A 16,852-nucleotide genomic window follows, 5' to 3' on the forward strand; every position below is an offset into this window, starting at 1 on the left:
TTCTGCTCTGTTCTATAGCATTGCTATTAGTCGAGTCGATTCTGATAACGTCAGAAAACAAAGTCTTAAACCTCTGAGGGAAAAAAGTGATTGTGTATTGAATTTATATCATTTTGCTCTTGTCAAGAGAATCCCAAAGTATAAATTTCCAGATGTAGTAAAATCTCATTAATTAGAATTTCACTGATTCACAGCACATGAAAACTAAAATGGAACAGAAGTTTTAAACAAGATTTCAGGGAAATTAGCCACTTGAGAGAGAGAATGCCTTGCCCTTTGAAAGCATTGCTTACTTATAAGAGTGCAATTGCAAGAGAATGAATGCATGAATATTTGTGAAGCCCTGATGATATGCCAAACATTCGTTGCCTCTTAACATTTTAGTAGGCTTCATAAACTTGCAGGGCTTGGAAAGTTAGCAAAACTGCATTTCATTCCAAAGGTACAGTGGTTCATATTGACCTTTCCTAATTCCCAATTATAATGAGGTTTCAATGTGTGTATTTCATTCTGTGGGCTGGATTTGTTTTCTAATAAACATCAGGAAGGAAATTTAACTTTTTTTTTAATTGCATTGTAAATGTTTCATCTGTTGAACATTGAAGTAAATAAAACTCATGATTTTATTTAAGATAAAATGACTTTTATACTTTTGCCATGTATTTGGAAAACCTTTTTTTTTAATACAGATGTAAATAGGAAACTGATAAAGACTTGAGGGGCTATATAAAACTGATAATGTATATAAACATTTTCTCATTTTTAGTCATCAGGCATAAAGCTATCATAACGGTATTATAAAAGCAGAAAATGAAGCTTCATATTTTCCTGATCTAGGCAATAAGGATAATCAATTTTGTAAGCAGATGACGTATTTTCACTACTATATTATAAAAACAGGCTTTTGATTTTAGTATCTGTATTTTTAAGAAACTAATATTTACTCAATTAAAACTACTGTATACTATAAAGGGCTTTGAGGGCCTGTGTTAGGACTTTAAGAAGATAAATTTGAAAGCATATGAATGACAGGTTTTTTTTCTGTCTGCTCCTGTAAAGATTGTTTGTTATATTGTTGTTAGGTGCCGTCAAGTTGGTTCCAACTCATAGCAACCCTGTGTACAATAGAACAAAACACTGCCGGGCTCTGCACCATCCTCACAAATCATTATTATGTTTGAGTCCATGGTTGCAGCCACTGTGTCAGTGCATCTTGTTGAGGGTTTTCCTCTTTTTTGCTGACTCTCTACTTTACCAAGTGATGTCCTTCTGCAGGAACTGCTCCCTCCTAATAACATGTCCAAAGTACATGAGACAAAGTCTCACCGTTCTTGCCTGCAAGGAGGGAGCAGTCTGGCTATACCTCTTCCAAGACAGACTTGTTCGTTCTTTTGGAAATCCGTGGTATATTCAATATTCTTTGCCAACACTATAATTCAAAAGCATCAATTCTTCGGTCTTCCTTATTCATTGTCCAGCTTTCGCATGCATGTGAGGCAATTGAAAATACCACGGCTTGGGTCGGGCCCACCTTAGTCCTCAAAGTGACATCTTTGCTTTTTAAAGTTTAAAAGAGGTCTTTTGCAGCAGATTTCCCCAATGCAATATGTCGTTTGATTTCTTGACTGCTGCTTCCACGGGTGCCGATTGTGCATCCAAGTAAAATGAAATCCTTGACAATGTCAACTGTTTCACCATTTGTTATGATGCTGCTTATTGGTCCAGTTGTGAGGATTTTTGTTTTCTTTATGTTGAGGTGTAATCCCTACTGAAGGCAGTAGTCTTTGATCTTCATCAGTAAGTGCTTCAAGTCCTCCTCGCTTTCAGCAAGCAAACTTGTGTCATCTGCATATCACAGGTAGTGAATGAGTCTTCCACCAATCTGGATGCCACATTCTTCTTCATGTAGTCCAGCTTCTCAGATTATTTGCTCAGCATACAGACTGAATAAGTATGGTGAGAGGATACAACCCAGAAACACACTTTTCTTGATTTTAAACCATGAAGTACCCCCTTGCTGTGTTTGGACAACTGCCTCTTGGTCTATGTACAGGTTCCTGGTAAGCGCAATTAAGAGTTCTGGAATTTCACTTCTTCACAGTGATATCCATAATTTGTTATGATCCACACAATTGAATGCCTTTGCATAGTCAGTAGACACAGGTAAACATCTTTCTGGTGTTCTCTGCTTTCAGCCATCATCCACCCAACATCAGCAGTGATATCCTTTGTTTCACGTGCTCTTTTGAATCTGGCTGAATTTCTGGTAGTTCCCTGTCGATGTACTGCTGCAACCACTTTTGAATGATATTCAGGAAAATTTTACTTGTGTGTGGTATTAATGATATTGTTCGATAATTTACACATTCTGTTGGATCACCTTCTTTGGAATGGGCACAAATATGGATCTCTTCCAGTCAGTTGGCCAGGTAGCTGTATTCCAAATTTCTTAGCACGGATGAGTGAGTACCTCCAGTGTTGCATCCATTTGTTGAAACATCTCAATTCGTATTCAGTCAATTCCTGGAGCCTTGTTTCTTGCCAGTGCCTTCAGTGCAGCTTGGACTTCTTCCTTCTACCATCAGTTCTTGACCATATGCTACCTCTTGAAATGGTTGAACGTCGACCAGTTCTTTTTGGTCAAATGACTTTCTGTATTCCCTCCATCTTCTTTTGATGCTTCCTGTGTCATTTAATATTTTCTCCATAGAATCTTTCGCTATTGCAACTTGAGGCTTGACTTTTTTCTTCAGTTCTGTAAGCTTGAGAAATGCTGAGCGTGTTCTTCTCTTTTAGTTTTTTAACTCCAGGTCTTCGCACATTTCATTATAATACTCTACTTTGTCTTCTCAAGCTGCCCCTTGAAATCCCCTGGTTAGCTGTTTTACTTCATCATTTCATCCATTTGCTTTAGCTAGCTACTCTACGTTGTCAGAAACCCTGGTGGCGTAGTGGTTAAGTGCCACGGCTGCTAACCAAAGGGTCGGCAGTTTGAATCCACCAGGCGCTCCTTGGAAACTCAATGGGGCAGTTCTACTCTGTCTTATAGGGTCTCTATGAGTCGGAATCGACTCGAGGGCACTGGGTTACTGGGTTACTCCATGTTTAAGAGAAAGTTTCAGAGTCTTTTCTGACAACTATTTTGGTCTTTTCGTTCTTTCTGGTCTTTTTATGACCTTTTGCTTTCTTCATGTATGATCTCTTCCCACAACTTGTCTGGTCTTCGATCATTAGTGTTCATTGTGTCAAACTTATTCTTGAGATGGTCTCTGAATTCAGGTTTGATATACTTAAGAAGCACAAATGACAGAATAGCCCCGGGAATGGTTTTTTGGGTCAGACCGATCAATGACATTGCTCCTTCCTGCCAGGACCCTTCCTCGGTTTTTGCCCCTAATAAAAGCTGTTTCAGCTGTTGTTTGGCAGGCCATCTTGGCAATATAAGTCCCAGCATACTCCTTTGCTTGGCCAAATAAATAAAGCTGCTTCTTTCACTTTCACCTGTTTTGTGTTTCTGTATAGCCATGCTGAGCGAGACCTGAGACCCCCAGTAACATTTTTGGTGAGCCAGCTAGGAGAACATTGCGTAGTGTCCAGAGAGGCCTGCCTGGGACTGGCACGGAACACCCAGCGTGCATCAGAGATTTCTTCAGAAGTATCTCATCCCATTTCTCGAGGCAGAGCTGTCTCAGACTCAACAGCGGCCCTCGGAAAGCAAGAGAAGAACCTTGGAAACTCCAGGAGTGATTAGTTTGGGATTTGGTTTGTAATTCAACCTGATAGCCATGCCATTTGGACCTGCATTGAGAACCCTTTGATGCTCTGGTATCCAAGCAGGAAAAGAGAGGCAATAAGTGCTAGGTGTTTAACCAGTGTATTGCCGGCTTTTGGAGTTTGGTTTGTTTAGTTAACTTTTTTTTTTAATCAGAGAAAATGGTAAATTAGTAAGAGCATCCCTGAATACTCACCCCTAGGGTATATTTTAAAACATCGGGCTAAGTTTAGTTGTGACCCCATGAAAAAAAAAGGATGGTTTTCCTTTGTAATACAGGTTAGCCAATAATACAATAGTATGATACAGTAAGTCCCGACTTGGAGACCAAGAACACTAGCTGAAAGGCAGCTTATTGGATTATAATACTATTTTACAGCTAGATTTATATTGTACTAGAAATGGAAAACTTGGATGGGAAACACTATGTAGTAGCCTTCATGTCACTGTATAATGATGAGACCCAAGAGTCTTGTAAGATTTGTGTCCAGAGAGAAACTGAGAAACCTTCAGCCCTGTATTGACAGGAGAGGAGCCTTATGATCCATTGGGGCTGCCACAGCCACCCTCTCCATACCTTCTCGTGCCATATCAGGGCTTGGGAGAGGCAGCGGCTGCTGGGGCCCCTGAGGCAGGGAGAGGCCTCCTTTCTCTGCCCCATACGAGTCAGGGAATGCCGTATCAGGTTCCTGATTCAACCCAACAAGAGCCCATACCTGGGCAGAGCCATAATCAGGGAGCAGCAGGGCAATACCCTCTTCGGCAGACCCCAACTGCCAATCTGGACCAGCTGGGGGCCGTGTGAGGGTCCATATCCCCTTCACCATCATGAACTTCAACAACTGTAAAAATCATACCCTAGGGTACTGCGAGGACCCAGTCAAAACCTGTGAGTTGTTTACCTCAATTTTCAACTCCTTTGACCCCTCGTGGGGAGATTGTCAGTCTCTTTTAAGCACCCTACTAACCTCGGAGGATTGACAAATGGTGATCAAGAAAGCCCAAGAGGAAGCCCAGTGCTGACACGACGATCAGCCAGGTTACCCTGTACAGGAAGAGGCCATCCCCCCGCCGCCAAAATCCAAAGTGTAATCCTAACAACGAAGCCCGGTATGGTAGGCTTACTCTTTACCGGGACTGTTTACTGGTTGGACTAAAAAATGGGATGCCAAAACAAAAAAGCCGAAACAAGATATATGAGATCAGACAAAAACCTGATAAGGACCCCTCTTGTTTTTTAGAATTTTCACCACTTTCAGACAGACAGTATACTGATTTAAACCCAGAGCAATCCGATAATGCCAGGATGGTTAACGCCATCTTTATTGGGCAGAGTGCCCTGGGCATTAGAAAGAAACTCTGAAAGTTGGAAGGGAGTATAACCATGAGCATTGGCTACATGGTAGCGCTGGTATTCTGGGTCTATAATAACAAAAAAGGAAAAGAAAAAGGCACAAGATGCCAGAGATCAGAGGGCTAAGTGACAGGTAACCTTGTTGGCTACAGCCCTACAGGGAGGCCCTCAGAGGCAAAGAAAAGGAGGGCCCCCCAATGGGCAGGGCCTGCAATAAAGCCACCTTGGCAAAGGCCAGTGTGCCTGCTGTAAGGAAGAAGGCCGCTGGAAGAAAGAGTACCCAAAGCTGCTGAGGTCATGCACGGGGGCTGCCTCAGCTGCCAACCTTAAGTTTAGAGGAAGACCCTGACAAGAGGGGACCAGAGGCAGGCTCTCCACCGAACCTCTGGTTATAATAAGTGTGGAGGGAAAACCGACTAAGTTTTGGTGGACACTGGTGCTACCCACTAGTTTTAACTGGCCCAGTGGGTCCAGCCTCTTAAGAAAAAGATTTCTGTGGTGGAAGTATCGAGGAAGGAAGATACCTGACCTTTCCTCCAACCTTTAACCTGCTCCGTCCCAGGAAAGGTGAAGACCCTGACTCACTCCTTTTTGTGTATGTCAGAATGCTCTCTCCCGTTGTTGAGGAGGGAACTGCTTAATAAATTACAAGCCAAAATCTATTTGAACGAGGACAAATACATGTCAGTGTTCCCACTGAGCATGGCTGGAAGGCTCATCTCTTGCTCTTGAAAGACAGAACCTCATCATCCAGGACAAGTCAAGTGTTTTTTCCAAATCAAAACTTAGAGAGGAAGATCAGTCCCACCATTTGGTCTATCCAGTGGCTGGGATGAGCCCACACCGTGGTACCGATCAAGGTCCAGCTGCTACCCGACGTTATACCACCGTGGGTCAGACAGTAACCACTAAACTGAGAGGCCCAGGTGGCCATTCATTCGACTTTGTTTGGGTTCAAAAATTCGACTTTGTTTGGGACCGTCTTGGCCAGAGAACTTCAGAGACCAGTACTGACTAATGAGGTCCTTCTGCAATATGTGGACAATCTTCTTATTGCAAGTAATAAGTAATTTGATTACAGTATTAACAGAGTGGCTGTTTTAAAATTTTTGGCCAAGGCTGGATACTGAACATCCACGGAAAAGGTTCGGATTGTGTAACAAAAGTTTACTTATTTAGGGTTTATCATCATTAGAGGGCAGCGAGAGCTGCAGCCCAAGAGAAAACAGGCAGGCTGCTGACTTGCCCCACCTGGGAACCATAAACAGCTCTGCAGTTTCCCGGGGATAGTGGGGTTTTACAGGATTTGGATCCCTAATTTTGGACTATTGACCAAACCCCTCTTATGCTTTTTTGGAAGGGAAAGAAACAGATTGGTTTGTATGGACTGGCCAAGAACAGGCAGTATTTGAACAAGTTAAAAAGGCCTTAGTGGAGACCTTAGTGGACCTTAGTGGAGCCCTACGTCTGCATAAGTCCTTCGATTTATTCATTCATGAGCAGCAAGGTATAGCAGCAAGGGCACTCGCTCAGCATTTGGGGTCATGGAGGTGCCCAGTGGTTTATTTTTCCAAAATCCTGGACGTAGTGACCCAAGGATGGTCAGCTTGCTTAAAGACAGTTGTGGCAATGGTTCACATATTGAAGGCAGCAGAAAAGCTTACTCTGGGACGATTGGTATGAGGACACATGGCACACTCAGTTTTAGCCATCCTAGAGCAAAGGGGCAGTCATTGGCTATCCCAAAGCCAGATGACCCAGTACCAGGCTGCCCTTGTGGACAATCCTAATGTCTAGATACAACAGGCCACGACTTAGAACCTGGCTACGCTCCTCCCTACTCTGCCCCTTGGTGACCACATACATCATGACTGTGTTCAAACTGTTGATCTTACATATTCTAGCCAACCGATTTACAGGACCAGCCTTTGACTACTGCTGATCTCGAGCTCTTCATCAATGGGAACAGTTTCACAGGAGGACAGCTCTAGGCGGGCTATGGGATTATCAACCTTACCACAGTTCTAGAGGCAAGTGCTCTCCCCAGGGGTATCTCAGCTCAGAAGGCACCCTTTTCTCTAAGTATAATACCTCAGGTTTAGATTGCAGCAATGTGACTAGATGACTTAGGGGCTTACAGTATTCATGAACAAGGTAATCTGTAAAACAATACCAGTGTCTTGTGGGGGAAACTCTTGTGTCTCTCCACAGGTACCCCAGTTCCCACCTGGCAGACTGTTCCACTACCTGAAGTGCCCCTACACGTCACCAAGCCCAGAAGCTAGATATTTGTTAAAGCCTGGGATGCCATACCAATGTTTGATCCGTGGTGCATAAGTATTAGCTTGCTTGCTCTGTTTGTCCTAATCTTTTACCTTTTGTCCTTACTGTGCCTACTGCCATGGAGATTTAATCACTTTTCCTGTTCTTGATAGACCTTCAGTACTTCTCAATGGACTAAACTTTCACTGCCAGAGCTCCTTGTTCTAAGTAAGGAAATGTGGGTCTTACTTATTAATTTGTCCCTTGTTTTAACCCATGTGAAAGCAGCTCCATGGAAGACTAATAGTCTAGTTCAGTTAGCTCAGGCTACGGCCCAGGCAGGACAACTAACAAACTGTTGGGTGTGTTATCACCACCCACAAAGTAAAGATTCAAGTCTTCCAGTTGCTATTGCCATAAATAACTTCAGTTCTGTCCCTAATGCCACTCTCAGCAATACTTGGCTCATCCCTACGTACCTTGTAAAATTAAAGACAACCCCACAGTACAGTTTTAACATTACCTCCTATTGTTTTACCTATTGAAATGACACTGTAAGTGGAGTGCTGTTTAACAGTGTTTTGTATTGGGCCAAAAATCAGCAACAATGTAATACTTCAAGCAACTATAATTATACATGTTTGGCTAGCACCACTGGTCATAGCCAAACATACAATTGTACTCCTTCTTCCCCAAATGTCTCTGGAGGCAGCCTATCCCACAGCTACTGCCTATACAGAGATTTTACAGAACCTAACGAAGATAAGACCCGGTGCCCAATTACATGGGCTATAAAAGCTCGGATGCACATAGCCCTAGGACAAGCCATTAATAGTTGTTCTCACAACCAAACCTTCTGTGAAGCACAAACACCACCAATTTATGGCTTTTTATCAGGACCCAGAGTCAGTCAACAGCTCAATGACTGGCTGGAGCAAGTTGACTTAACCTTTGCTAATTTAACCGTAGGACAAGCAGTATGCGCTCCTAAAGGATATATTTGGCAAAATCTCCCTTCTCCTCCTGGAACTTAAAGGGCATGGGCCCTCTAATACATCAGCCCAGCACTCCAAGGAGAATGCACTTTAGGATTTGTCAGTCCTGAAGTAACCTTGCTAAATGCTACTCTCCTGGACTCAAGTCCCTCCCACATAAAAGAGGTGTTTTTGAATGAATAGTTGGATGGACTTCTAATGCATCCAGTGTCACTACTCCTTGGGTTGAGTTAGTCCAACATGAGTTCATCTTAGGAAACCTAGCAGACTCCATAGAAAAAATTGCCAATCAGACTGGGCAAGCTATTAAGGAATAACAAAAAGCCATACATTCCCTAGCAGGAATGGTCTTAGACCACTGTATTGCCTTAGATTATTTAATAGCTGAACAAGGCGGCGTTCGCGCCCACCAGAATACTTCTTGTTGCATGTATGTTAACAGGTCAGGCCTAGTTGAAACCAGTGTCCAAGAAATTTTCAAACAAACAGCTTGACTACATCAGCTCAAGCAAAACCTCATCTTCTCATTTCAACCTCAAAACAGCAAGTAGTTGGGTATCCACTTTGCTCAAATTGGTTTGGCTAATAATAACCTCTGTATTATTTTTGCCATTTGCCTTTTTGGACCCTGCCTCTTACAAGTACTTATGCAATTTATAGAAAAAAAGGTTAAGGGCCTCAGGCTTGTATATTCTTCAGGGTTACACACCCATCTCTCCTGAACCTGTACAAGCCAGACTTCAGTTCTATGCCAGCGCCCCTGTTGAGCTCAAAGCAGTTACAGAAAAATGAACTTCATCCTACTCCCCAATGAGAGTGAGTATTTGGACTGAACACCCAAATCCTGAAAAGAAAAGGGGGGAATTAGGCAGACAGCCTCCAGGCACCATTACCAACCCCCAACTTGTAAGTAGAGTAGCACAAGGCACCTCCCTTCTAAGTGGTTTCTCCAGGTGTTTTTTAAGGCAATCAGCCAACTTCCTGCCCAACATAAGAAAAACAAGAAGATGGGATTTCAGACCACAGAACTAGTTAAGATGAAATCTGTTCCACCTGACATGCGCAGAACCATCAACCCTGTCCTCTGGGTGACCCCAGAATGTTTCTCCCGCTGGGAGAAAAGCACAAGATTGGGGGAAGACTTTCCAAAGTGAAGGGTTCAAGACTGAGATCTGGTTTGAGAGACCTCCCGTCTTTGGACTGAACCAATCAATGGCTTTGCCAGGACCCTTCCTCAATATTTGCCCCTAATAAAAGCTGTTTCAGCTAGTGTTCAGGGAACCATCTTGGCAATGTAAGTCCCAGTGTGTTCCTTTGCTTGGCCAACCAAATAAAGCTGCTTCTTTCGCTTTCACCCGTTTTGTGTTTCTGTATAGGCACGCTGAGTGAGACCTGAGAACCCCAGTAACATTACTATGAGTCAGAAGTGACTAGATGGTACCTAACAACAATAACTCTGGTCTAGAAGGTCCTACCCGATCTGCTTTCTCCCTATTTGTCCAGTTTCAGTTACCACTAAACCTCATTTAGTCTAACCAAAAAAAAAAAAAAAAACCAAAGCCATTGCTCTCAAGTCGATTCCAACTCATTCTTGAGCCTATAGGACAGGGTAGAACAGCCCCATAGGGTTTCCAAGGAGGGCCAGTGGATTCAAAATGCTAACCTTTTGGTTAGCAGCCGAGCTGAGTTAAGATCACTGCACCACTCAGGGCTTCAATTTACTACAGCAGAATAGACTCTTTGTTGTTTCTCAGTCTGTCAGTCTCCTATCTACCTAAGGGCTTTTACTTTCGCTGTTCCCTCTGTCTGAAATATTCTTTGTTTAGGTTTTTGTATGCCTTATATTTTTTCATTCAGGTCCCTGCTTAATGACACCTCCTTAGTGGATGGTTTTTCTTTAAACATCCATCCTCAATCACTCTCATAACCTTACTCTACTTCATATTTCTTTGTAGTGTATGTTATCACTGGAAACCCTGGTGGCATAGTGGTTAAGTGCTATGGCTGCTAACCGAAGGGTCAGCAATTCAAATCTGCGAGGCACTTCTTGGAAACTCTGTGGGACAATTCTACTCTGTCCTATAGGGTCGCTATGGGTCAGAATCGACTCGACAGTACTGGGTTATTATCACTAGTTGGCATCGTATCATATAGTTGGTTGTCTATATTTTCCACTACAGTAAACTATGTGAGGTGAGAAATATTGTCTTCTTTACCACAATTATAGGTGTTTAATAAAATAGAGTAAATCAGCCCACCCATGACAGATATGGGTGAATGGATTGTTATTTTGGTCCATTCCTCAGTGAATTCACTTCTTTTAATTTTTATCAGAGAGCTTATGCAATTGGCCAGACTCAAATTATTTCTGGTTCACTCAAATTTAACACTAAAAGGTTGGACAGAGGAGAGAATGAACCAGTAGTGATCAGAAATATTAAGGAGAGCACAGGATCAGAAAAGGCAAGGGACAAGAGTGCTTTCACAAGCAGTGATTAATGGTGTCATACTGCAGTGAGGTTGACAGGAGAGAGATGTTCATTAAATTTAGCAACATAGATTGGTTAGCTTAGTGAGCTAGCTATGGCGTGTGTTGAGTCAGGCAGCCAGACTGAAATAGCTGAAGAATAAATAAAAGAGGGAAGACTCAGGAGGCGGGGCCAAGATGGCAGAGTAGTCAGACGTTAACAGTGGCCCCTCTTACAACAAAGACCCCCCCCCAAAAAAAGTGAGTTGATTATATATATGACAAGGTAGGAGCCCTGAACATCAAAGGCAAAGTTAAGAAATCAGACTGAGCGGCAGCAGGAGGGAGAGATGGTTCAGAAGCAAAGAGGAGCTGCCAGACCTGACTTGGCAGGAACTGGTGCGCCCCCCTCCCCGGGCCGATCCCCTGCAGCCGTGACAGGGCTGGCGGTAGTGTTCCAGATGCAGTTTCCTCAGCGAGAGAGAGTGAGCCACACAGAGTCTATTCGCATCTCCGGAATCAGTGAAGAACAGCACTCTCAGCAAAAAATAAGTACTTGTGACTAATTTACTATGTGGAACAAAAAGCACCCCTTTCGAAAGAGCTTTCTCCCATTTATCTGATCCCTCCTCTTCTTCAGCTCCTAGACTGGCATCAGTGGCGGTTGCTTTTCCTGGGCCTTAGATGTGTCCTGCTGCATGCCACGATCCATTTTCCTAGATGCAGAGAAGAAAGAAATTAACAAATGGGGAAAAAATAACCTGCCAGCTCCCCTAAACTGGGAACTCGGGGCAGAAGCGACTCCTTTGCCTAGGTACAAGCTCAAGCGCTCCACAGACTTTGAATGCCTTCCACCACTGTGTAGACCTGTGTGGGCCCATTTTAGCAGCTTATACTCTCATTGGCACAGTGCAACAGTGTATGTGCCTGAGCTCTGACATCAAATGTTTTGGCTGTGTGGTGGAGAGGAAGGTTTTTGACATTTGGCAATGCTCTGCCTATTAAGCAGGGTCCTCACCTACCAACATCAGGGGCCTGAGGACTGGTGGCTCCACTCATGCCACCTAGCCATCCACAACAGGGGTCCAAGATTAGTGGTGTTTCCCAGTCATTACAGCCAAAAGCATTGGATGCCCATGGTCCAGCTGCAGAGCCCACCCACTTGTGTGCTCTAGGGAACAGGGATGTGCTTTCCTCACACTCGGGGGATGGTTGTCAGCCCCCTGCCTTGCTCAGAGCATGACCCCCTGCTTCAACCAGATACATGTGCCTACACAAATCACCCCTGCCCCTTCCTGACCAACCACCTGGACACCTGAGCTAAATCCATACAAGAAAAGTGAATGGATTTCTGGGCTCATATACCTGGTAACAGGTCATCTAGCCATCTGGTGACAGGACGTTAGAGCTTCAAAGGTGCCAATAATCTCACTTGAGCAGCCTATTTGGGCATAGCAAAACAAAACAAGCTAGGACATGGTAAGCAAACATAAAATACATTAATACTATAACTTATAGATGGCTTAGAGACAACAGTCAATATCAAATAACATAAAGAAGCAGACCATGATTGCTCCAACAAGCTCCCGAAACAATCAAGGAACCTTCTGGATGAAGAGGTATTCCTGGAATTACCAGAGAAAGAATACAAAACATTAATATACAGAACTCTTTGAGAGATCAGGCAAAACATAGAACAAGCCAAGAAACACACAGATAAAAGCAGTGGAGGAAATTAAGAAGGTTATTCAAGAGGATAATGACAAATGTAATAGGCTGCAAGAATTCGTAGAGAGCAATCAGAAATTTAGAAGATTAACAATATAATTTCAGAATTAGACAACTGAATAGAGTCAGAGGAACATAACTGAGGAAATGGAAGTGAGAATTAGTGAAATTGAAGATAAAATACTTGGCACGAATATATTTGAAGAAAAATCCAGTTAAAGAAATTAAAAAATGAAGAAACCCTAAGAATCATGTGGGACTCTATCAAGAGTGACTGGAGTACCAGAACAGGGAGACAACAGAAAATACAAAGAGAGTTGTTGAAGATTTATTGGCAGAAAACTTCCCTGGTATCATGAAAGATGAGAAGATATCTATCCAAGACGCTCATCAAACCCCACACAAGGTAGGTCCCAAAAGAAAGTCACCAAGACATTATAATCAAACTTGCCAAAACCAAAGATAAAGAGAGAATTTTAAGAGCAGCCAGGATAAACAAAAAGTCCACTACAAAGGAGAGTCAATAAGAATAAGCTTGGACTACTCAACAGAGACCATGCAGGCAAGAAGGCAATGGGATGACATATAAATCCGTGAAGGAAATAAACTGCCAGCAAAGAATCGTATATCCAGCAAAACTGTCTCTCAAATATAAAGGCGAAATTAGGACATTTTCAGATAAACAGAAGTTTAGGGAATTTGCAAAAGCAAAAAACCCAAACTGCAAGAAATACTAAAGGGAGTCCTCTAGTTAGAAAATCAACATCAGATGACAACCCAAGACTAGAACACAGGACAGAGCAACCAGATATCAATTCAGACAGGGAAATGACAAAAATAAATCAAGATAAAAAATGCTCAAAATAGGGACATGGTGATGTCATTATGTAAAAGATGACAACTTTAAATCAAAGAGAGACAAAAAAATGTAGTCATTGATCTTTCATACGGAGAGGAAGTCAAGGTGATATAAAGAGATAAAAGTTTGGTTTAAACTAAGAAAAATAGGGGTAAATTTTAAGGTAACCACAAAGGAGACTTCAAAATAAAATACAAGAGAAACATAAAGACTCAGCAAAAACAAAATCAATAACAATGAAAAAGAGGAAAAGACAAAATATAAACTACTCAGCACAAAAAATTAAGTGGAAAAAAACTGTCAACAACACACAAAAAAAGACATCAAAATGACACCACTAAACTCATACCTATCCATAATTATCCTGAATGTAAAAGGACTAAATGCACCAATAAAGAGACAGAGAGTGGGAGAATGGATAAAAAAACACAATCCATCTCTATGCTGCCTACAGGAGACACATGTTAGACTTAAAGACACAAACAAACTAAAACTCAAAGGATGGAAAAAAATACATCAAGTAAACAACAATCAAAAAGCTGGAGTGGCAATATTAATTTCTGACAAAATAAGACTTTAAAGTTAAATCCACCACAAAGAATGAGGCAGGATATTATATAATGATTAAAGGGACAATATACCAGGATGATATAACCATAATAAATACTCATGCACCCAATGAAAGGGCTTCAAGATACATAAAACAAACTCTAATGCATTGAAAAGTGAGATAGACGGCTCCACGGTAACAGTAGGAGATTTCAACACACTACTTTCGGTGAAAGAACATCCAGAAAGAAGCTCAAAGACAGGAGATCTAAATGTCACAACCAACTTGATCTCATACACATACATACAGAACAGTCCACCCAACAGCAGCCAAGTATACTTTCTTTTCCAATGCACCTGGAACATTCTCCAGAATAGACCACATATTAGGTCATAAAGGAAGCCTTACCAGAATTCAAAACCTTGAAATATTACAAAGCGTCTTCTCTGACCATAAAGCCATAAAAGTAGAAATCAGTAACAGAAAAAGCAGGGAAAAGAAATCAAAGACATGGTAACTGAACAACATGTTGCTCAAAAACCACTGAGTTATAGAAGAAATAAAGGATGGAATAAAGAAATTCATAGAATCCAATGAGAATGAAAACCCTTCTATCAGAACCTTTGGGACACAGCTAAAGCAGTACTCAGAGCTCAATTTATAGCAATAAATGCACACACTACAAAAAGAAGAAAGGTCCAAAATCAAAGAATTATCCCTACAACTTGAACAAATAGCAACAACAACAACAAAAAACCCTCAGGCACCAGAAGAAAGCAAATAATAAAAATTAAAGCAGAGTTAAATGAAATAGAGAACAGAAAAACAACTGAAAGAATTAACAAGACCAAAGGCCGGTTGTCTGAAAGATCAACAAAATCAATGAACCGTTGGCTGGCTAAGCTGACAAAAGAAAAACAGTAGAGGAAGCAAATAACCCAAATAAGAAATGAGATGGGTGATATCACAACAGAATCATCGGAAATTAAAGGAATCATACCAGATTATTATGAAAATTGTACTCTTAACAAATTTGAAAACCTAGAGGAAATTTCTAGAAACACCAGCTACCTAAACTAACACAAAAAGAAGTAGAACAACTAAATAAACCCGTAACAAAAGAGTTTGAAAAGGTAATTCGAAAACTCCCAACAAAAAAAGCCCTGGCCTGATGGCTTTGGGAGAATTCTACCAAACTTTCAGAGAAGAGTTAGCACCACTACTACTAAAGGTATTTCAGAGCATAGAAAAGGATGGAATATTCCCAAACTCATTCTATGAAGCCAGCATATCCCTGATACCAAAACCAGGTAAAGACACCACACAAAAAAAATTATAAACCTATATCTCTCATGAACTTAGACACAAAAATCCTCAACAAAATTCTAGCCAATAGACTTCAACAACATAAAAAAAAAAAAATTCACCATGACCAAGTGAGATTCATACTAGGTATGCAGGGATGGTTTAACATTAGAAAAACAATCAATGTAATCCATCACATAGATAAATCAAAAGACAAGAGCCACATGATCTTATCAATTGAGGCAGAAAGGCATTTGACAAAGTTCAAGACCTATTCATGATAAAAACTCTCAGTAAAATAGGAATAGAAGGGAAATTTCTCAACATAAAGGGCGTTTGTACAAAGCCAACAGCCAACATCATCCTAAGGAAAGAGTCTGAAAGCACTTCTCTTGATAACAGGAACCAGACAAGGATGCCCTTTATTGCCACTCTTATTCAACATTCTGTTGGAGGTTCTAGCCAGAGCAGTTAGGCTAAATAAAGAAATAAGGGGCATCCAAATTGGCAAGGAAGAAGTAAAAAGATCTCTATTTGCAGATGACATTATCTTATATACAGAAAACCCTGAAGAATCCACAAAACTACTGAAACTAATAGAAGAGTTTAGCAGAGTATCAGGATACAAGAGAAACATACAAAAATCAGTTGGGTTCCTCTATACCAACAAAGAGAAAATAACAAAATCAATACCATTTACAATAGCCCCCAAGAAGATAAAATACTTAGGAATAAATCTTACCAGAAACATAGAAGACCCATTCAAAGAAAATTATGAGATGCTATTGCAAGAAACCAAAAGAGACCTACATAAGTGGAAAAACATACCTTGCTCATGGATGGGAAGACTCAACATTGTAAAAATGTCTATTCTACTGAAAGCGGTCTATATATATAATGATATCCCAATCCCAATTCCAATGACATTTTTTAATGAGATGGAGAAACAAATCACCAGCTTCACATGGAAAGGGAAGAGGCCCCGGATACGTAAAGAATTACTGGAAAAGAAGAACAAAGTGGGAGGCCTCACTCTACCCGATTTTAGAACCTATTATACAGCTACAGTAGCCAAAACATCCTGGTACTGGTACAACAACAGATACATAGGCCAATGGAACAGAATTGAGAATCCAGACATAAATCCTTCCACATACAAGCAGCTAATATTTGACAAAGGCCCGAAGTCTGTTAAATGGGGAAAAGACAGTCTGTTTAACAAATGGTGCTGGCACAACTGGATATCCATCTGCAAAAAAATGAAACAAGACCCATACCTCACACCATGCACAAACACTAACTCAAAATGGACCAAAGCCCTTAATATAATATCTAAAATGATAAAGATTATGGAGGAAAAAATAGGGACAACTCTTGGAGCCCTAATACATGGCCTAAACAGTATACAAAACATTACTAACAGTACACAAACACCAGAAGAGAAACTAGATAACTGGGCACTCCTAAAAATTAATACTTAACGTTCATCCAAAGACTTCACCCAAAAGATAAAAAGAGTACCTAAAGACTGGGAAAATGTTTTTGGCTACAACAAATCCG

The sequence above is a fragment of the Elephas maximus genome, chromosome 16 (genome assembly GCF_024166365.1).
Source record: "Elephas maximus indicus isolate mEleMax1 chromosome 16, mEleMax1 primary haplotype, whole genome shotgun sequence".
Lineage (NCBI taxonomy): Eukaryota > Metazoa > Chordata > Mammalia > Proboscidea > Elephantidae > Elephas > Elephas maximus.